This window comes from Sander vitreus, chromosome 1 (assembly GCF_031162955.1).
Source record: "Sander vitreus isolate 19-12246 chromosome 1, sanVit1, whole genome shotgun sequence".
NCBI classification, from domain to species: domain Eukaryota; kingdom Metazoa; phylum Chordata; class Actinopteri; order Perciformes; family Percidae; genus Sander; species Sander vitreus.
Window position 1 is genome coordinate 17,304,396 of NC_135855.1, and position 22,669 is coordinate 17,327,064.

The window sequence follows — 22,669 nt, forward strand, 5'->3', positions numbered from 1 at the left end:
TCCATTTGTAATTGCAGGCAATGGCTTGAGGCTACTGCCTGGCAGCCTTCAGCCATCGCCTGCGGGTCAAAGCTCATCTTTTACAGAGTGCCACTGCACTCTGTGCCACGCATTCATCTGCCAAGGTCTGTTGCAAAACACCACGTTAAAAATAATAGAGGCTCGTGCAAAAGCTGTTTTTTCACTGTAATTTGAAAATGGCTTTGATGTGATTTTTTTTGTCAGGGGTGATGGCATGATTGAAATCATTACAAAATATGAAAACTATAGTTAAATGACTGTTAACTCATTTTATGAGCTGAATAGATACAGTGGAGGGACAAACAATTCAAGATTGGTTATAGAAAGAAATTAATTTACTGACATGAATGCATACTATATGTAGATTGCATACTTATACATTGAGAGGAAAAATGCAATACACATGTATGCTGTTGAATACATTTATACATTGGTATACTTTAACATGTACTTTAATGCTTTCTGAATCCCAGTTTACTGAACAAAAAAAACTATGTTGCGCACAGCAATCAGAAACAGAAACAAGAACCAACAGTAAAAGGCAAGTTTTAGCTCAAATAGTTAGCCACACTGCTTGCTGCACAGCTACTTGCATTTTCTATTTTAAAAAAGACCAATGGCTTGTGAACGTTTTTCATTCTTACTATTACAGCTTCATCACACACAGCACCATTGAAATCCTTACAAACATAATTCAAAATACTGATAAAAGTAAGGTAATGTGTAGGATTCAAATATATTTCATACAACAATATATAACAATATATAATAACATGTTTACTTGTTGTAATGCAATATTCTTTCCATATGGTTTCTGTCTGTATCTTGTTGTGTTCTCACAAACTCATTTGACATTTTCAGTCACCAGCCTTTGAGAATGTGCACTTGAAAAAATTTAGAAATGCATTGATTTACTTAAACAATGTACAACAATTGATGACACAACTGATCAATGGCACAACTGGACATTTGCTGCTTGTCTTATTATGAATATACAGTTTTTTGTTGAATTTGTGAAATTAAAAAAGAACTGTCCTATATTCAGGAAATACACACAGAACAACTCACAGTTTGGTTGCAGCCAAGCTAGTCTTGGCAAAGCTAAAGCTAATACAAAACAACACTTCTGGGCAGTGTTCCTATCGACTCAGTAGCCTCATCCAAATGCAAGGCACAAGTGATTAGATAAGTGAGTCCAAATTGACTACAACCTTGCAACAATACGCTTACAATGACTAACAGTGCAAACAAAAGGGACAGAATGCCTCAAATAATGAAATCAGAGATGTGCCATAAACAAATAATGTTCCCACTGATAAACCAACTGTCTAAAATTGTTTTCTACATTCTGGCTACTGTACAGGTACACTGTAAAACATTACAGACCCATTTAGTTATATCCACTTATTTCTTATTTTTAACTAAGCGAGCTTATACAAGTTGTGGATTTTGAACTCAACTTTATGAGTTTTTGAAAGTTAAACTTGCATTTATTCATTAGGTCGACTATTTTAATTTTTTGTCAGATATGTATGTGTTGATTGAACTTGGGTATGTAAGTTATCAGTTGAAAAAAAAGCGGGTGTGTGTTGCAACAAAAAAGAGTTGCCTTTCGAGTCTTTCACGGCAAAGTTAAAGCATGGACACAATAAATTAATTATACACCGCAGATAATTGATGTAGCCTATTCAAATTTCAACTAAAATATAACACGTGTTGTGGCAAACAAGAAAGCAGTAGTGCCACCGTCGGAGGGAGTACCTGTCAACGGCTTGTGAATTGTGAATTTGGCATTTCACTCTTCTCAAATTGAAATGGAAAGTACTTTTCAAAAGTCAAACGTTTAGCTCCGCCCACATTTAGCCCAACCCCGATCTGCATACTGCAGTCAGGTGCAATTGGTTCATTGGCTGGTCAATTCCCATGATGCAAGGCAGTAAATAGAGTTGTGTTAAAATTTGCTGAAAAGTTTGCGGTTTGTTCGAAATACAAATGTAACTTTATGAATTCCGTTTATTAAACGTGTCTGCTTAGAATGTAGTGTTTTGTTGCCTGGTAATTGCCATCGTTGTGCTGGTTTACATTTGTAACCATGAGTTAAGTGACTGTTACGTTTGATAAGAAGAGCTGGGGTATTGCAGCATTAGACTTTGAGCATTAATAGGCTTTCTTCAGCCCTTAATCTGTGCATGTCATTTCTCTAGGCCCTTTTATGTCAAGTGATGCAAGATCAACAGCTTTAGAGGTGTCTCTATTTCGCACGGGGCGGCTGCTACCCAAGATACTACGCTATCGCCGCTATAAATGTGGTTATGTTGTTTTAACTTGAAACTGTGAGTTGTAATAAAGCAGAAAAGTATGTCTGTTATACTAGGCAAGGAAGGTTTCTTGCATTATTAAAGAAAATAAATTATTTGTTTTAACTTAAAGTATGAAGTTAAACCAACTAAAAGAACAACTTTAACAAAACCAGAACACTGTAGTTACATCAACCTCATTAACTTTAATTTCTAAGTTGAAACAAAGGCAGTCTTCAAGTTGAGTGAACTTCGATTTTCAAGGCAGCAGATGAACTTGCATTTCCAAGTTAAACTACCATGAAATGTCTTACAGTGTACTATTGCAGTAATTATGGTTTGAGTATTTTGCTTTAGATGTATTTATTGGATAACCTTGAATTCATTCTGCCTCAATGTATTGTAGTTATGACTATATGGCCACCCAGTCATAACAACGACTTTGGAGATTTTTACCCTATGCTTTGTCTGTTATATGTGATATATACTGTATGAGTATATACAAAGTACAAATCTAGTAATAACCAGTGTAACACTTCTTGGTAAGGAATGTGAACAGTGTTCTGCACTAACAAACTAAAAGGAAGAAGAAGCAGCTCACAATGCTGAAAGGCAAGTTACCATTTTTAGGTATGCCTACTGATGGACTAGTTGCCTATAGTATATATTAGACTGTTAACTACTATGTATTGGGTGTAGATGTCCAAAAAGCACACAGAAAGAAACTTTCCTCCCCCAAAAAACGCACCACATAAGTCATTTGTTCAAATAGCAATTGAGACTTATATTTATCTTTATAATGGCGGTGACCTGTAATGGCCATAGTAATTATGACAGTAGCAAAGCAGAAAGTAAGGTAACAAAGTATACGTGTGCCTCATTTCCTTTACCTAGGAGACTGGGGTTTGTGTCCCGATTAAAAATAAAAGTAGACGGCAAGCTTTTTTTTCAACTTTATAGAACACACAGAGCCACATCACGTTCTGCATCACATGCGTAACCAGAAGTGAAGTAACGTCTGATTTGAACCTAAACCACAATCTTTTTCATTAACGTGTTTAAAACTGCAACTGTTACATTCTCTGGTTTAGCTATGAGGACGGAAAGCGCTCCTGTGTGTCGTTTTCCTGCTACCACTACGTGCGCTAATTTATGAAATGCTCCTGTGCATCGTATCAGAGGGTAGAAATAAACCGCATGGATTTGGGAACTTGTTGGAAAGAGAACATGAAAAAGCACATTCTGGGCTGTGAAGGAAAAAATATATATAAAGGAGTTGCTGAGAAAGCACCTGACTCTTATTGCATCATGCAGACTACAAAAATATATCACAATGGGCCCCTGGAGCAGTTCCTTTGTGACTTTCAGTGACTTGCTTTCTGCCACTGCATGCTGGTCATTTCCGATGCCTACCTGCAGTTTGAAGCTGAACATATTTGTTGCTTTTATAGCCACAAGTACATTTTGTATGGACTGTTGTCTACAGACTTTAGGAGACAGTGTTAATAAGCTTACTGTCTTCACAGTTATTTGTGTTCACAGTCTTCAGATCTGTGTTTTAGTTCACAAACTGTATAATGTGAACAATAAATTAACTGATTTTGTATTTTTGGTTGGTTTTTGGTTAAGGAGCTGCATACGTTTTAAAGGAACATACTATGAAATGTAAAGAAAAGGAAAGCCTTGCTGTCTAAAACCAAGATATAGGGACCTGATGTAACTCAACAAAAATGGATTGAAAACACAAAATGCTAATTTTGTTTTCTGCCACTTATCTTGGTGACAGGATTCTAAACAAAGTAGCCCAGACATCATTTTCCCAAGCCCTCCAGCTCCTCGTGGGGGATCCCATCCCAGGTCAGGTGGTCCCAGGTCAGGTGAAACATGTAAATCATCCAAAGTGCTCTGGGTATACCTTCACTCTGCCGGTTGGATGTGCCTGAAATATTTCACAGAGAGGTGTTCAGGATGCATCTTGAGCAGAGGCCTGGAAACCTAAACTGGCTGCTTTCAGGTACCAGTGGGTCAAACTGTACTCTGAGCAGTCTCATGCTTAAGGTGGGCCCAAACTTTTGGCCGTTGTATCCATGATCTCATAACAGATTGAGTAACAGATTTATCTGTTCTCACAAATATAAAAACAGACTTAAGATGTACTAATCTGTTTAGGTTTTCAGTGTTTTGGTCAAGGACACACTGCTGTTTGTCGACATACATGGACTGCCACAGAGATTGCACCTGTGAACTGCTATGTATGGGACAAACTCTCTAACCAACGTCATACTGTTATGCGAATAGAATTTATCTACAGCACTACTAATGTCACTTATCAGCAGCAGTTTCCACTTAATATTAACAAAGACCAGTGTGCACAAATAGATAATAGATAAATCCAAATTTGAATAATGAAAATAAAACCCTCTGAATTATCACTGCACAAACAAACTCAGGGATGAATTCATTTAAATATGTATTTGTTGACCTTATACTGTACAGTAAATCTGTTTTCTACTCCAGAACAGCAAAAACATTTTGTCCAGTATGTGACTCATCTACAATAATGTTACTTATTCCCACTATGTTGTCTTGCTTTCTGATAACGCAGTGCATACAGGGAATGCATCCGCTCTTCAAATTGCATTATGATCGACCAATGAAGCCAAAAGATTAAAAACATTGCCACCACCAAAGAAGATAGGCTATTTACTCAGACCATGTTATTATAATAGTCTATTGCTGACCTAGATGAGATTAGTAGGAAACAGATATTTCAAAGCCTTTGTGTGTTGCTATCTACAAATAAGCAAAGAAAGAAGCTGTCTAAGCAATGCAATACAAGTATTAGTCAGACCCAGCACATGCCCACATGCTTGGCCCATGGCGAGCAGCATCACTGGTTGTTGTCTGCTTAATTTTCCTCTGAGAGATTATTTGCACTCGCTTTGAGACCCAAACAAATGCTGGAATGCTCCAAGAGAGTGTGTCACTAAGAGGGTAAATAAATAAATTGGGGAAAAATCTTGACAGGTTATTACACCATGTGGGTTAAGAAGGAGGAAGCTCCAGTAATCCATTATTTAAAGTTTGTTTTGGACTTCAAATTAACTGCTTTGAAAAGAAAGTCATTGCTTACAAGATTAAAAGAGTACAGGCAAAGCAGGCCATTTTAAACTATTTCCTGCAGTGCTGGTATTTTATGCAGTTTCTCTTTAACTCTATCCAATGAAGCACATTTCTAAAGAATGCTTAATCCACAGCACAATGTCATGTTATTGTTGAAAAGATCAAATACAATACAACGACACAAATAAGAGGAAATGAGTAAATGAAATGCGCAGAACGAATTGGTCAACAATGAGTAAAGAAGAGGGAAAACAGCAGAGACAGAAGGTTTTCACTGCCACTTCTAATATGATCGAGCGAGAGCTGGTGAGAGCTTTAGCAATTCATCCGCTGAAATCTCCCATCCTGTTTTTGTAGTAAACCTTAAATGCTTGACAAAGCACAAAGTAATGTTTGTCTGCATACTCAAAATCACTGAAAAAATGCTTGAATGCTGATGTGGTTATTTTCATCGCTGTGAAACACATGAATTATGAATATAAAAATGATGAAACCTAAAGTAACTGTCTTCTCCCCTAAGTCCAATCTGTAAACGGCAAAATAATGCAAGGGGATGGGGGCAATGGGTGGACAAGTGTGTCTATTGTAGTGCACATTTACACCTGCGCTGGTCATAGCCAGAGAAACACATAAACACTGTTATCTCTTGAATTTAATCCTCAGAACCAAGTGTCAAGTACTTCCATTTGACATCTTTTTGGAAACACTCAATGCAACAGTAGTATTTTTAAAGTGTGATTTATTCAGTTCTAGTTGCACATCCAACGTGCAGGCTGTGTTTACTAGACTTCACAGTACACACATATCAAGTTCAAACAAACAAACCACAACACACTGAACACGCTGCTTGCTCTGCATATATACAGTAATAGCCCACCATGCTACCTGTTAGTAACTTAATTTTCAACACATGTCATTTAACACATTTTAGTAGAAATATCTGAAAGCAACTCTGTATTTAGGCTGTCACGGCGTAAAGACACAATCACCTACCAACCCTGTTTGTATAGGAACCCTAATAATGCAGCAACTGTCTATTGTGTTTATTTCAATGCTAGTTTTATCAGTGCAGCAAGTAAGTCTGTCTTCTTAGAGCTACAATGGTATTTACAGGGCTCAACGCTAACTTTTTAAAGTGGTTGCCGTCTTGGCAACCAGGCATCAGCTTTTGGTTGCCGAAATTGACAATACGGTTGCCATGTTTTAAACTGCCTATGAGGGACGTCACTAGGATTGAAAGAAAGGGGGGGCTTAGCCCCCAGGGTATTTGTAACTTACATTTGCAAAATCTTTCGTTATTATATTAGAGCTACACTTACAGTATCTCACAAAAGTGAGTACACGACTCATATTTGAGTAAATATTTCACACTATATATTAACACTGAAGAAATTACACTTTGCTACAATGTAAAGTATTAAGTGTACAGCTTGCATAACAGTGTAAATGTGCTGTCCCCTCAAAATAACTCAACACACAACCATTAATGTCTAAACTGCTGGCAACAAAAGTGAGTACGTGTAGAGTATATTAAATTCCCATAGAGGCAGGCAGATTTTTATTTTTAAAGGCCAGTTATTTCATGGATCCAGGATACTATGCATCCTGATAAAGTTCCCTTGGCCTTTGGAATTAAAATAGCCCCACATCATCACATACCCTTCACCATACCTAGAGATTGGCATGGGGTACTTTCCATAAAATCATCTCTCAATGCAAATCAAACCAGCTATTAGGCTAACAGACATAAAACCATGGCAATCTCTAGGTATGGTGAAGGGCATGTGATGATGTGGGTTCTATTTTAATTCCAAAGGCCAAGGGAACTTTATCAGGATGCATAGTATCCTGGATCCACTAAATAACTGGCCTTTAAAAATAAAACTCTGCCTGCCTCTATGGGAATTTAACATAGGGGTGTACTCACTTTTGTTGCCAGCGGTTTAGATATTAATGGCTGTGAGTTGAGTTATTTTGAGGGGACAGCACATTTACACTGTTATACAAGCGGTACACTTAATACTTTACATTGTAGCAAAGTGTAATTTCTTCAGTGTTGTCCCATTAAAAGATATAATGAAATATTTACTAAAATGCTAGGGGTGTACTCACTTTTGTGACATACTGTATGTCAACCACCAGTCAAGAAACCAATATCTATATTATATATAAGTCAAAAGTGACAGACATATCCTCTTCTTCCATTTCTACTCTGTTCCTTCTGTCTAATCCTTTAAGATAAAACAAAACCCTGATGCTAATTTCATGACTTCTAAATGCAAATTGGTCACATGAAAAGTAAGTTAAACAAATATGACAAATAGCAGTACAAGAAAAAGAAAAAATAGGCATCACTGCATACTGATTACTGTATATACTGTATGTACTGTATGTTGGATTACTTTCATTTTATTTTCACATTGCCTACATTTAGGCAACATCTACATATTTATTTAATGTATCACAGCCAATGAATGAAGAAAGTTAAATTGGTTAGAATATAGCTAGCATATATAATAAATATAATGAAATAATTTAGTTTAGGCTATGCATAGTACCTAGACCTGCCAACAAATGCTTATTGTTACAAGAAAACAAAACAATCCTTAGACCTATAGACCATTACTGACCTCAATCATGCCGGCTCCCTCAGAATCAACTGCCCTGCCAATCTCCTGCTTCTCTTTCTCTCTGCTGAAATATCTTCCAATATCCATCTCATCTGCTCAATGAATTGAAGGATACAACGGTACAATAGCATTAACAGGGACCCTATGACATTTAGTTTTTAGTGACAACAACATTCTATGGGGATTGATATTGTTTTAGAATATGCCTACTATAGAGATAGGCTATATTATTGGCAATGAATAAAGAGTTGTGATTAGCATTAGCATTAGAAGTTAACCATTTCTTGTATTTCGCTCGTTCACTCTAGCTAGACTATAGTTTTCCATAGCAAACCAAAATATCCCCTTTCCTTTACCTCAAGAAAATGTAGCTAAAGGTAAGCAGGTAATTAAAAACAACTTACAATTTCACTCTGTATCACACTAGGTGTAATCAATCTTCCTGTCACCATTAGCGTGTGTATCGGTGTGTGTATGTGTGGGGGGGGGAGGGTGCATAGCGAGTTCAGACCAAAGAGTAGCGACGAGACGAGATGAATCTCCCAGTTACTCGCAACGCGCCGGTCTGCAACGCTCTGAAAGCTGCCAGTTCACACCAATGCAACGAGACGGTGCGGTGCATCATCTTGATAGCACAACGACTCTCTGTACTTCTGTCTAACTTCCGACTTTTCGGCTATTTTTTGAAGCTATATATATCATTTGTTGCGTCTATATATCAATGAGGATAAACTTAGCTTAGGAACATTTTGGGGTAGCTTCAGCCCCCCTAAAATAGGCCTAACGACGTCCCTGCTGCCTATATTTGGAGCAATTCATTTCTTATGTGACTATACCACACATTTTAACAATGAAACAATGAGATAATGGCTTACAGTATAATTTCCCTGCCCTCTCCAATAGTGGTGCAACGGATCACAAAACTCACAGATCGGATCACTGTTTTTTTTACATAATTATTAAAATGTAATAATAACTTTTAACAATAATTACTTCTTTCACCAGTAAATTGCTGTTAAAAGAAAAAAAACTGATGAGAAAAGGGTATTTTAAAATAACTATGAATGCACCACGAGGTTTACCAGTTATTACCAGTATACCAGTATTTTTCAGACAACAGCAGTGACCAGTGGTAGTTTGTGTCTTTTAGCTCATAGCTTTAGCGGCAGACCATTGCACGTCCCGCTGTGGGAATCCTCTACAATGAACCATACAATAACTGTCACCATTTTAACCATGTTTAATCCAGTTACTACTGTAGCTAACGGTAGGCTAACGTTACCTGCTGTGTAACGTGTTATTAGTGTTTACTAGCATGACATGCAGCAATGTTTCTGTTGTCTCTAACATGGGTGTCGGAGCATCAGAGAGCAGCGCAGACATTTAAGTGTCACTGTAACGAGGCACCAAAATCCGCATTGCTATTTGGTACGGCAGATACCGGGCGGTGGTGCCATATTAGCACTGGATTTTACCATGCGCCGTTAACGTGAACAGAAAATTACGTTGCCTGTATGTTTTCACGGCAAACGCACGTGTGTGGAAAGCAGTTGCACAACAGCTGAAATGTTGTGTTGCGCACGAACGTAGTGTTTAAAATGTAAGGAGACAACCAAAAAAAATATTGACTTCTTTTGAAATAAATGTTCCAGTTTTGTAAGTTCTGATTTGTTTATATATATATATATATATATATATATATATATATATATATATATATAGTAAGTATAAGTACACAAATATTGAACAGGTGGTTGCCAAAGGGGACAACCAGAGACCATGAAACGGTTGCCAATTCTCTGTTACTTTAACATCAAGCTAAACAGTTGCACATGAAGGCAATTCTTCTTGTTTTTTTGTTATAAGTTATAAGTTTGTTCAATATGTGTGTGTGTGTGTGTGTGTGTGTGTGTACACATTTTGTATTTTGCCAGACACTGGTTCCCCAAAAGTACTTTTCCTCTAGCATAACCAGAAGTGCAATGTGTTTACCAATCCTGTAAAATATCTCACATATACTCAATAAATTGGCACACAATTTCATGCAGACATTTATGTTTCCCAGACAATGTATCCTACTGAGCCACTTTTTCCGCTAGGTGCCACTATGAAGTTAACATTTATGGATTTCAGTGAAATGGCTTGACAGCTATCGGAGGAATTGCCATGAAATTTGGTACATGAACATTGGTCATGTTCCTTTGACTTTTCATCTAGTGCCACCGTCAAAGTTCAATTTGTTCAAAACTTTGGTTTATGACCAAATAACCATCAGCCTCAAGTGTACTTTGTGTTTATTGTTAATTATACAATGTAAGCATGCTAATATACGGAGCCCCTAATGGGACATGAGCAAAAAAAAATCTAAAGTTTAGTTTTATGTGCTCACACGAAACTTTCATGTGCGCACGTGAAACTTCCATGTGCGCGCGCAAAACCTTTTCATGTGGGCACAGAGCAAACTTTAGATTTGTTTTTGTGTGCGCTGCTTTGAAACCCATTTCGCGCTGTTATGAACAGTGCCAGTGCCACAGTCAGCAGCGCTGCAGCAAAGAACTCCGGTTAGAAAGGATGGTGGCTGAAGATGAGTTTATATAGATGCCAAAAGGCTTCAATTTGTCATAAGAGTCTACTAGGGTGACCAGACATCCCGAAAAATTCGGGACAGTCCCAAAATCCAAGCAGTTGTCCCGAATCCCGAATCCTGCCCTAATTGTCCCGAAACTTAGGACAAAGTCTCAAGAGCAGACTCTCGAGTAGTTATAGTCTGATAGAACATTAGTCGCGAATTTTGATAACACGCATTGCTATTTTTCATTCATTCATGTTGAAATGGAGGCTCAGGCTGGTGTCCCGGGACCCGATGAACACGTAGCTGAAAAGCAAAAACGTCTCTGCAGGTACCGGGAGGACTGGGTAGGGAAATACCCCTGGATTACTGCAGTTTTACGTGATGCAAACAAAGCGTTTTGCAATGTACTGTATGTAGGAAGGAGTTTGGTAGTTCATGCTTATAATAAAGACCTAGATTAAGATATAGTGCAACTAACTCCTGTACTGTAGTCATTTCTCTAGCTGTCACTGTCATGGCCCAGGCTACATCAATATACGGCTTTCATGTGCTCACACAAAAGTTTTGCGTGCTCACACAAAATTTTCATGTGCATACGTGAAACTTTCATGTGCGCACATGAAAAGGTTTTGCGTGCGCACATGAAAGTTTCGTGTGAGCACATGAAACTAAACTTTAGATTTTTTTTTGCTCATGTCCCCTTAGGGGCTCCGTACTAATACACTTAACTACTGTTAGATAGTGAACATGGGAAACATCAGACCTGCTTACCATCAGCATGATAGCACTGTCATTGTGAGTATATTACTATTTGGCTCAAAGTGCCGCTGCGCCTAAGTTCTGCCTCACTCTGCCTGACTTCAGCCTTCTTTAATTTCATTTTTTACCTCAGTGTTTTATACGTTTTTTTATTATTATTTCTGTTTAAGTTCAGTCATGTTGAATATGCATGTGGGCTTTTTGTAAAACCCATGTTACATGTTTTCAGACTATAGAATACTCTTGTGGCCAATTATTTTAATATCATTTTCAGATACAGAGCAGTATGCTGCTGCTAGATACATTTTGTAACCTTGGTCATTCTTTTTTCAAGTAAATAATTTGCACTAGCACGGATGCCTGCTGGCTGTAACATGTTTCATGAAGTTTTTAACTTATCAAGGTATATTTTAACTGACAAGCATGTGGGTTTTACCAAAAGCAGAATAGGAACAATGGTCCCATATCCGAGTAAAATTAAAATGCTGATCAGAAAGAGAAGTGCTTGAATTTCTTTTCAATTACTTGAGTTATATTACATATCTATATAAAACACAAACAAGCTAGTTCCTACTGACTAAAATAACAGCTATCATGTCTCACTATTATTGCAGGAATACAGTACCGACACATTTTTTAAGTCACTTGATATTTGGTAAATTGTGATTTCTTTTGAAAGCAGCATAAAAATAATTATTTCTAAGGATTAATATGTCAGTGGAATGCTCAGTCTGTCACTGAAGGTGAGTTAGTTCCCCATTTACATATTGAAATTATTATTAATGACTGAAAGTCAAGATTTGCTGACAGTACCAATCGATCTTGCAGAATTGCAATGGACATTAGCACTCAGTTAGCGAACAGAACTGTGCCTGTTTACTGGCAATTCGGCAAAACGTCTATCCAATCCAATCCAATCCAACTTTATTTGTTAAGCACTTTAAAACAACCAAAGTTGTTTAAAGAAGTTTAAAGACATGCCAATAAACCAGAGCATGTTTTTTTCCCATCCCAGAATGCTGTGTGGACTAGCAATGTGAGACGAGTGTAACCTAAACATGAATCTATATCCTTGACATTCAACTTTCAGGATTGCTCCCGTGCAGCAGGAAATTCCGCCGGATGCATGTATTTTACGTTTCCTTCCGCTTTCTTTGTGTTGGAATTTTAAATTTGGTGGATTAATGAGGACTATTATTGACTGCTTCACATATCTCTGCATGGTAAATTAAGACAGCTAGCTATACTATCTGTCCAATCTGAACCTAAACATGAATCTATATCCTTGACGTTCAACTTTCGGGATTGCCCCTGTGCAGCAGGAAATTCCGCCGGATGCATGTATTTTCCGTTTCCTTCCACTTTCTTTGTGTTGGAATTTTAAATTCGGTGGATTAATGAGGACTATTATTGACTGCTTCACAGATCTCTGCATGGTAAATTAAGACAGCTAGCTAGACCTCACCACCTAGGTGAGGTATATAAGCAAAGGTTTTGGGTGGGTTACACACTCTGAATCAAACCCTGAACAATAAATCACACTAACACACCGTGGGCAGAGTGGTAGCCTCAAGGAAACTCTGTTGTTTTTCAGTTGATCAGCAAGATTGAGATAAGATACAAATATACAAGAGAAATGTAAGCATTAAGGTATGGCGGAGAATGACAAGACAATTTTTTTTTTTCAGTACAATTTTCACACCACAAGAAATGAGCTGTTTACATTCAGTGTTGAAATACTTTTTAACCAATTCCATTCCAGTTGGAAAAAGTCCCTTATAGCCCTAATGCATTATATACTACTTAATACTTCTATGCCACTACGTTTCAGAGGAAATAACTTTTAACATAATTTACTTGACAGTGGTTATTCCGTTGATTTAGATTTTACACAAACAAGATATCAGATGAGCTTGAAAAACATATTTGTTTATAGATGAACAAAGGTATATAAAATAGTTACAATTATCTCCACTTTGACCAACTACATTAAAAACCGTTTACACATTAATACGTAGGCTATATAACAGTAATACAATAATCCAATAGCCTATAATCAATAATATAAAGCTCTAGAAGAGGCCATTCTATAATTAGTAATTTTACCTGCAATGGGGTATGTTTTAGATTATTTTTGAAAATGTATTCTTCCACTGAAACTGACAGAAAACACTCACAGTGAATACAACACAATAAGCCATGTCATGGGCTAGAAGTATGACATTTGACTGAAAGCTACTTCAGTGGAGATTTTGTGCAAGCTATTCATCATTACTTTGCCTAGAATAATGCACATAACTGCAGTGTGATGCGGTGGTCTCTATGGAGACAGATAAATGATACATTACAAGATACAGATAGATAACTGAGAAGGAACACGAAGAGCAATACTGCTTACTGCAACGGTTTAGGTTTAATTATAAAGTAAAACAATGAGCAGATCACACCTTTTCGCTCAGAACACAATGACTCATCATGAAGAGCCTGACGATCCCACCGTCATTTAGAGAGCGATCAAAGCCCCTCTCTCAATGAGCTGGCATATTGGTTGCTCAATGTTGTTTTCAATTTCACCAGTATGCAAATTTCACCCCACATTCCCTGAGAAGTAATGAGGAAAACAAGAAAGCTCTAACCCCAGATGAAAAGAAAATGGCTATTGAAATGATACAGTAGTTTGTGGTAGCGCACAGAAAAACAAACACTGTCGCAAAATATTGGCTATAAACATAACAAATAAAATATTGGAACATACTTTTGGTAGTCTATTTGTGCAATCATGATAAATTGCATGCTGTATTTCTATCTATTATATTTCTATTCATCTTGTAAGGAAAATAGTCCCCCATTGATTGTATCCTTATCAGTATTCTTTGAGCATAATTATTTATCAACACATAATGATAATTGCAACAGATTAATCTCAGGGATACAACATATTAAGGAATTAACACATGCAAAATGTTAATTGTCTAATGTGCGAACAAAAAGGTTGTAGTTGTGAACATACTTGGTAATATTTCATAAAAGTCATTTTACTAGAATAATTATAAATGTAAATAATGTAAAAAGAATAATAATTTATTTTTTGTAAAGCTCTTTTCTAAACTAGTATTTCAAATTAACATTATTAATTACATTTAAAGTTAAATACAATGAAAGTTTAGATGTATACTGGTTCAAACATGTTATTATACATATTTAACTGATAGTGTTTTTATAAATACAGAAGAGAGTAAGCATGTCACTGTCTCATTTACTGATTTAAAATAGGTCAGTAGACAGTTATTTACTGGCTTAGATCAAGCAAGCAGAGTCTGGACTGTGTTAATTTATCACCTTCTAAATGGCAAAGCTGACTACACTCGTAATGCCAGCGCTACATTGCATTACTTATCATCCACAAAGTCACATCAATGTGGCTGAAATTTACTCCAGTGAAAAGAGCATAAGGGCATAAAGATGGAGACAAAAACTTCTGTTGATGGATTATGTTGAAGGACTGCATTTAAAATATTTCTCATATATCGGTGAGAAATGGAGCATATTACAACATATAGATGTCAAAAAGACAAATCAGTCATGATTCTTTTCATCTTTAACAAAGTTTACGTGAGTACAGGAATGCATTGGCTGATTATAAAGCCAATGCAAAAATGTTAAACTAATAACTCGGTATCACCCAGAATAAAGAGTGAAGTGAGAATGGTATTCCTCTGGTTGGTTAAAGGATGAGGATCACAGAAATGCATGGAGGCAGATCTTATATTGCTTCACTTGAGTGTCAAAACATATTGATTTGTAATGTGAACCTGGCAGAGTAAAAACCACAAGCTGTGGTCTCAAAGAGGATTTACTTGTATTGTATAACAATCTATGGAAACGGTCTCCCTTATTAACCTTTATTTACGCAGAGAAGAGTTTCTCCTCTGCTGCTGAATTCTATAATCTCCTCTTTAACCTTTAGGCTCCCATGTGATTTTATCTGTGACTGTGCATACACATACTTACATGCATCTAACTATTAAGTTGGGTGGAACTGATCGGTTGTTCATTGACTTACTTAAGATGAGGTTTATAGGGAGTAAGTAAACCAATGAGTCACTATGGAGCAAAGCCAAGCAATGCTTTCTATGTCAGAGGTTTAGCACATTTACAGTGAGCCAAAAAAAAGAGACTTAAACTGAGACTGTGAGAAACATGTTCTCTGGTTCACGTTAGAGTTTGAGGTGCATGGTTATCAGTGAGTGTGAGGGTTAGAGCAGCCAGAGGGTAGACAGCAGATCTACAGTAATCAATTATAGTAATGTACAAATCCATTTTTATGGAACAACAACAAGTCTTCTAAGGTGAAAAATATGATTGTGATTTAATTTGCTTTGATGCAATTGGCAGTAAAAAGCATTTGATCTATAATAATACAGAGAGCATTGGCAGATATTGCATTCAGTAAAATTGCACAAAGAGTGGAAAGGTAAACATTTAAATGAAAGTAAAAATAGACATTTACTGTATGTGTCTCTTTTGCTTTTTCAGTGTCTGATACCGCTTATGTTGAGTGGGAGCTTAGGTTGAAACCATCTAATATGAATTAATCTCATTCTCTCCTTGTCACACCTGTCTTGCAAAGGCCCATCTGCTGCCTAGAGAATTGTTTAATTGTTTTGCTGAGCCTCTATCACGTTATGTGTTTGTGTTCATGCTTACATGCATGTGTCAACCCTGTTGAAGGCTGCCATCGAAATATGGTGCTGCTTGAGGTGACATAGAGAAAGTCCATCATCACCTGATATCACCCAGATTGTAGACACGTTGGTAGATGAAGATTAGATGAGTGTTGTTGTTGTTGTTGTTTTTTAGTAGGGATGGAGGGTGTTCCATGTTTATGTTGAGAAAATTGTGTTATATTAATTTGAGTAAAATGCTTTAGAAAGGCATTAAGTGTCCCTGAATAAAAATATGTATGACATGACATATTAATAATATTATATGAATCCTTACATATTTTCAATTATTTTAAACACAAAAAGTCAGAAACTGGGAACCAACCATTTCTGTTTCTCCCTATTTTTAGACATTTTGCCATCAATGCCATCAGATGGCATTTTATTCACCATTTTCATTGTCAAGATAAGGAGACAAGAGGATTCTGCTTGACGGAGCTATATAACACAAGCAGTTATACCATATATCATGCTCCAATGGGTCTGGCTCATTTATACCCCTGGTGATAGAATTGGTATGTTGCTTCTTCTCTTCTTGAATCTATTCAGGGGTGATGTCTATGTAGAGGTATTAAATGAACATATGTTGGTGGCTTGGGTGCCACTTCAATCAAACGATTTAAAACATGAGATGACTGTGAATATATTGAATGGATATCGATAGTAAAAATCAAAAAGCCTCCTTTTATCATGAGAGTACATCCATCCTTATTTATTGTGAAGAATGTCCTACTTCTTGTTGTTAGTGAATTTCTCTTTGCTGAAACTGCCCTGGGTGTTTGGCGTCAACTAAAATGTCTTGCTCCTCTTCTACCATGCCTTGGTTGTGAGCATCCTGCGTTATTGAATCTCAGCCTTATCTGAAAGCCCAGATTACCCGGCTGACAAAGAGCCATCAAATTTATGGGAGTCAGACAGCATCCCACACTCCAGGCTGTCTTTGACAAAACTATCCTCAGGCAGACCCAGAAGATAATTTCAGACCCCACCCATGTCCTCCACCCTCAGTACAAGCTTCTCCCTTCAGGCTTCAGAGTCCCCCAGACCAGGCTCAACAGCTTTAAGAACTCCTTTGTCACCCTGTCCATCAAAGCCCTAAATGGCAAGCCAGCCAGAGCCTAACCCCTGAAATGCTCCCTTAATCCTAACTACACACATGTACATTTTTTTGTTTTTTTTGCGATTAACGCCTGCGCCTTATGTGATTTGGGGCTCGGGCCGTTCTGTAGTTTGGGAAATCAGGAAGTAATACAGCTGTAACTTTGTGAATGCCTAGCAGAACCCGTAAAGTGCTCTGTGATAACATCCAGGGGATCACCAAAGGTTTTAAATGTTCAGAGATGGTGGGCAGACTCTTCTTAGGCATGTCAGTAATAGCTCTTTATAATTTGGTTGTCCTTTTTTGTTCTCTGCTGTCTTTACGACCTAAAACAGTGTACAATATAGACATCTGTTTGTTGATATATTCCAGGGTAAATTGTATGTCCGGGTTAAGTCATTCAGGCATGTGATTGGCAAAGGTCCAAAAAGCAGGAAAAAATACGGAGCGTCCGCATCTACCCACGACACTAATCAGTCAAAATGTTGATAGTTAGATAAAATACAGGGGATATTTGTGGCCACAAAGTAACTTTTTCTGGGTACGTGCCATGGTTAATGTCAAACCCTGCAAACAGTTTCTCTTTTGCCCTCTGGAAGAAGGCTGAGTGCTATCAGGATAAGGACCTCTTTCATCACAGCCCCTACACACTAAGACAGAATGAAAACCTGGCACTTTTTGCACTTTTCTAAGTGATCTGGTACCAACTGGCTTGGCCTGCCCTCAAGTGATTTGTGTATTTATTGCTGTACTTTGTAATGTGTTTGTATGGGTGGTTTATTTTGTTTTTGGAGTGTTCTGTCTATAGCAAGCCCCCTGAAGAAAACCACATTTTCTTTGTTCATGTTGACCTTAAAATTAAGCTTTTGTCATTTCTTAGACTGCCTTTGCAAGAAAGTAATGGCCCCAACACTGGGATTAACATCACAAAATTCAAATGCCACTTTCTTGATACTGTATTGTTAATAAATAATGCAAATGGCCTGCATTTATATGGCACTTCTCTAGTCTTAATGACTACTCAAAGAGCTTTTACATAGTACAGGCACTATTCACCATTCTCACACACATTCATACACTGGTGGCCAAGGTTGCCATACAAGGTCCCACCTGCTCATGGCACACATTCACCACCTGAGCCACATCTGCCCATATTAGTGTGTGTGGTTATTATAAAGTGTTACCGTAACGGTAGATTACCTGTAACTGTATTTAATTGTAAACCATTTCTTTAGCCCTGGATTGCCAGATTTGGTGGCATATACACATATTCATCCATCACCCTGACCATCACAGTATTTTAGTGTCAGACCACTTTGCGCTTTGTATGTCTACCTCACATTACTTTTGGTAAGAAAGCGTATGTCACATTTTTTTTCCAATGCATGTTGAGTATGTCTACACAGCAATATAATACCATGTTAAGATGCCAGGCGTACTTTCATATTACATATAACTGAGGTCAATTTTTTTTAAACTTTCATCCTATAATCATTCATTGATATGACATGTCTAAACTTGCCAATATATTTGTCACAGTGAGAAGCTTCTGCAGTTGTACTATACCTCCTGGAAGTCAGAGCATTTCATTATTTGAAACATTCATTGAAACTGCTTGCATACATAAACATATTTCTGCCTTAAATAGTGCAATCCATCATGTTGAACAAAACATGCATTGTAGTTTCCTAATATGAATATCATGCAGCTAATTTATCTGTTTAATGGGGACTATAATCACATTTTCCATTACTGCACACAGTTACTTATGTTAGCAGTGAAGAGGCAAAACTAAATTTAAAGCAGAGTGGAGAATCGATACATGCAATGATCTTTTTTTTTACATTGAATTCTAACAGAATGGGATTAATTCTGATGTGATTGTTGTACAGTATAGTGAGTTTTATAGAAATCAGATTAGAAATGAAATGCTAAAATAGCATTTGGTAACTGCGGAACTTGAGGGGCTGGATGTTAGGTTTGTATATTCATTTCACACATTTCACAAGTTTTATAAATCAGACAAAAAAAGTAATCTGTGCATGCTATCACGTTAGTGCGTGGCCAGCTTTTAAGTGGTGAGAATTCACATAGTAAAAATGTGTTTTTGTTTTTTCTTCCTCCAAACGCAGGTAGCAGCATGTTTCCTCAGGCACCCAAAGCTGTGGAGCGCTCCACACACAAGGTGATAAGCAGCATCTATGCTGTAGCCAAACCTGCCTGAGCCTCAGTGGAGCTGAAAGTGAAAGATTAACACCTTCCTCTACCCTCCTTTCTATCCCACTGCCCCCCTCTGTTATAACATAATTATTTCTGCTCTTTCTTCCTCTTTGCCCACACCTTTCCGCACATTTGTCTCAGATTAAAACAGAAAATGCTGGTACGCTCTGCCAACAAGTCTGGCTGGAGATGTGACAATCTGAGGTTTGAACATCCTTTTTGACATGTTTATGCTATGGTGCTGACATCAAATTGGGTATCTATCCAAATTATATATTGCCTGTACTTACAGTACTTCCACATTCTCATACGTAGGAACAATGGTTATACTTGGCAAAGACACAGAAACATCATCGCTAAGTGGATTTAAAGCTGATTTTCTCACATTAGTTCTGGTAGTGTCTACATGGTATTTGAAAACAATAAGAAATGGTATTATTATAAAAATTACTAATGATCCGTAAGCAAATACGCATTAAAAAAAGCAAAAAAGCAAAATATTACATTATCAAAAATCATGCATTTCCTATCACACATTTCTGGTAGATAACTTTGCAATGTCAATGATGTATTTCTGTATTAAATATACAGCATTTACTGGAGATATTAAATAACTTCCAGGAATATAGAATTTTAAAAATATATAAAAAAAACTTTTAGACTTTTTTAGTACTGCCAGATTAAATCTGTCCAGTATTTATTGACTTTGCTCTTCATTAGTTCAATGTTATTTATGTTGCAATGTTTTCTGACATCATAATCACAATTTACAAACCAGTGCATGAAATGTGGCTACTGTCCTCATTTTTCTGATTTATCCACCAGATCTGCTCACAGTGTCAGGATGTCAGACTCACACTCTGATTATAGATTACCCTTTTGTAACATGCTTGAATAAACATTGTCTCCTTGTCTTCAGTTCATTTTCATGCAGTGAAGATGGCACTTTTTTCCGTAGTCCAGGCGACATGGAGGGCGCTTTTGCTGTGAATGAATATGGTCGACAGTTAAAAGGTTACAGTCATCAATTACGGTTAAGAGAAGGATGGTACATGGGAGGATGGAGTCTGAAATCCTGTTTTAAAGGGAAAGACTGTACAGCAGATGTCGAGGATTTAGGTCACCCCAGATTAAGATAAATGGTTGCCTCAGAGAGCAGAATCAGTTTCTCAGGCCCAGCTAGAATGCCATTTCAACATCTAAGCACACACACACCCATACACACTTGTACACACACAGGGCCTGTAGTCAACAAACATGTTTTGCAGTCATCATGTTGAGATTAATCTCTTTATTTTGTCTAGCTGTTAAAAAACTGTTTTTTGTTTCTTTCTGTCCCTCTGCAAAGGTTACTGAAATGTCTTAACGGCTTGGTGCCTCACTTGAAGGAATTAGTTAGATGTTTCCAAATTTAACCCATGCTCCATTTCCAGCATAATCAGTATTTTACTGTAATGATTAACAAGTAATCACTTAATCATGTATTACTAATAAGCCTCTTAGTTTACTGTCATGTGTACAATGGTGCATGAGTCTTTTGGGAAATGTCAGAGGCATATTTCCAAAGGCTATGCTGTACAGTTACAGAACTGACCCTCTGGAAACCAAAGGACTGTCAACAAGGCCCTCCGAGGCCCATTAAAAGCATGCAAACATGGATCATTCTCTACGGTATTTTTGCTGGAGCACAGCGGATGAAGGTCAGCGGATCAAAGGATTTTGGCTGACATTCCTTGGTGCCTGATGAGCCCCCTTGGGTTTCATTGATTAGCCAATAAGAGGCTGGGGCAACGACATTGAACAGATAAAAACAAAGTGACTTGTCTTGCTTCAGATGTAGAAAACTTATTTTCCATGTCCCATGAGACATGAACGATCTTGGATTCTCTTCAGCAACATACACTTAACTGACTTTGAGTACTGTCAGTGATCCTCACAGTCTGAAATGCGTTGACAAGTTCCTGACATACACAGACACACACAGACATGCTGTCATGTGTGCCCTTCTTTTGTGTCCTAGGACGCTTTGTTGATCTCATGTTTATGTTGATTTTATTTTATGTTGATTTTAGAATGTTTTTTCTGTTAAATGTTTATGTTGTGAAGCAACAGATTGTAGCACTATGTCCAAGACAAATTTCCCCTTGGGGACAATAAAGTGTATTCTATTCTAGACACACACACACACACACACACACACACACACACACACACACACACACACACACACACACACACACACACACACACACACACACACACACACACACACACACACACACACACACACACACACACACTTTACGCCATTTGTTGCAAAATATTATGAACCAGGTCTTCAAAAAACTAGCAGCTGTGATAAAAAAACTTGTATGACATCATGCTCTATTGGCCGAATTTGTGCCTTTGAAATACTATACTATCTCACTTACACTGCTCTCACCCAAATAAAATGTGTTTTATTCAATAGGGACCAATATGACCCCTTTCATAATCCCACAAGTGTTTTTAATTAAGTCATTAATTAGGGAGATATACTCCAGAGGTACAACTGGGAGTGGATTTCTGATAATTGTGGATGAAATTAGTGAGTGTTTTGTGTGTGACAAAGGAAGTGAGAACATTCAAGTGGAGCTTTGGTGTACTACTGAATGGAAAACTGTAAAAAGTCCGTCTTTGGGGCAGAGGGCATTAAAAAAAAAGGTCACACATTTTTTGTAAATACTTGCTAATCAAGTTTTTAAAGTTGGCTACAGAAACACAGTAAATATACATCCCAACAGATTCAACCAGAATGGAAGAGAACCTGCTGATATATGGTGTTTTGTCCATGCCTAAGCATGTTTGGATGAATGGCAATCTGACACAAATCTACGGTGGCCCTGAAGTGCAAATCACAACAGCAAATAGGAAAACACAACGGCAAATCATAAAACACAACGGCAAATAGGAAAACACGACAGCAAATATGTCGTGTTTTCATATTTGCTGTCGTGTTTTCCTATTTGCTGTCGTGTTTTCATATTTGCTGTTGTGTTTTCATATTTGCCGTTGTGTTTTCATATTTGCCGTTGTGTTTTCCTATTTGCCGTTGTGTTTTATGATTTGCTGTTGCGTTTTTCTATTTGCTGTTGTGATTTGCACTTCAGGGCCACCGTACAAATCCCAATGTAAACACATCATCGTGTTGGTGCCTGTTATTCCAATAAGGTGTGTATGCCTGA

General features: G+C 37.4%; 1 long non-coding RNA gene across 1 annotated transcript; it reads right to left on the reverse strand.

Annotated features, from left to right (window-relative positions):
* Nucleotides 1-429: 429 nt before the first annotated feature.
* Nucleotides 430-8,548, reverse strand: LOC144515503 (uncharacterized). The gene is made up of 3 exons (XR_013501749.1): nt 8,476-8,548; nt 8,072-8,163; nt 430-4,257 (listed from the first exon to the last, which is right to left on the reverse strand). It is a non-coding gene; the product is annotated as an uncharacterized LOC144515503 (long non-coding RNA).
* Between the last annotated feature and the right edge of the window lie 14,121 nt (nt 8,549-22,669).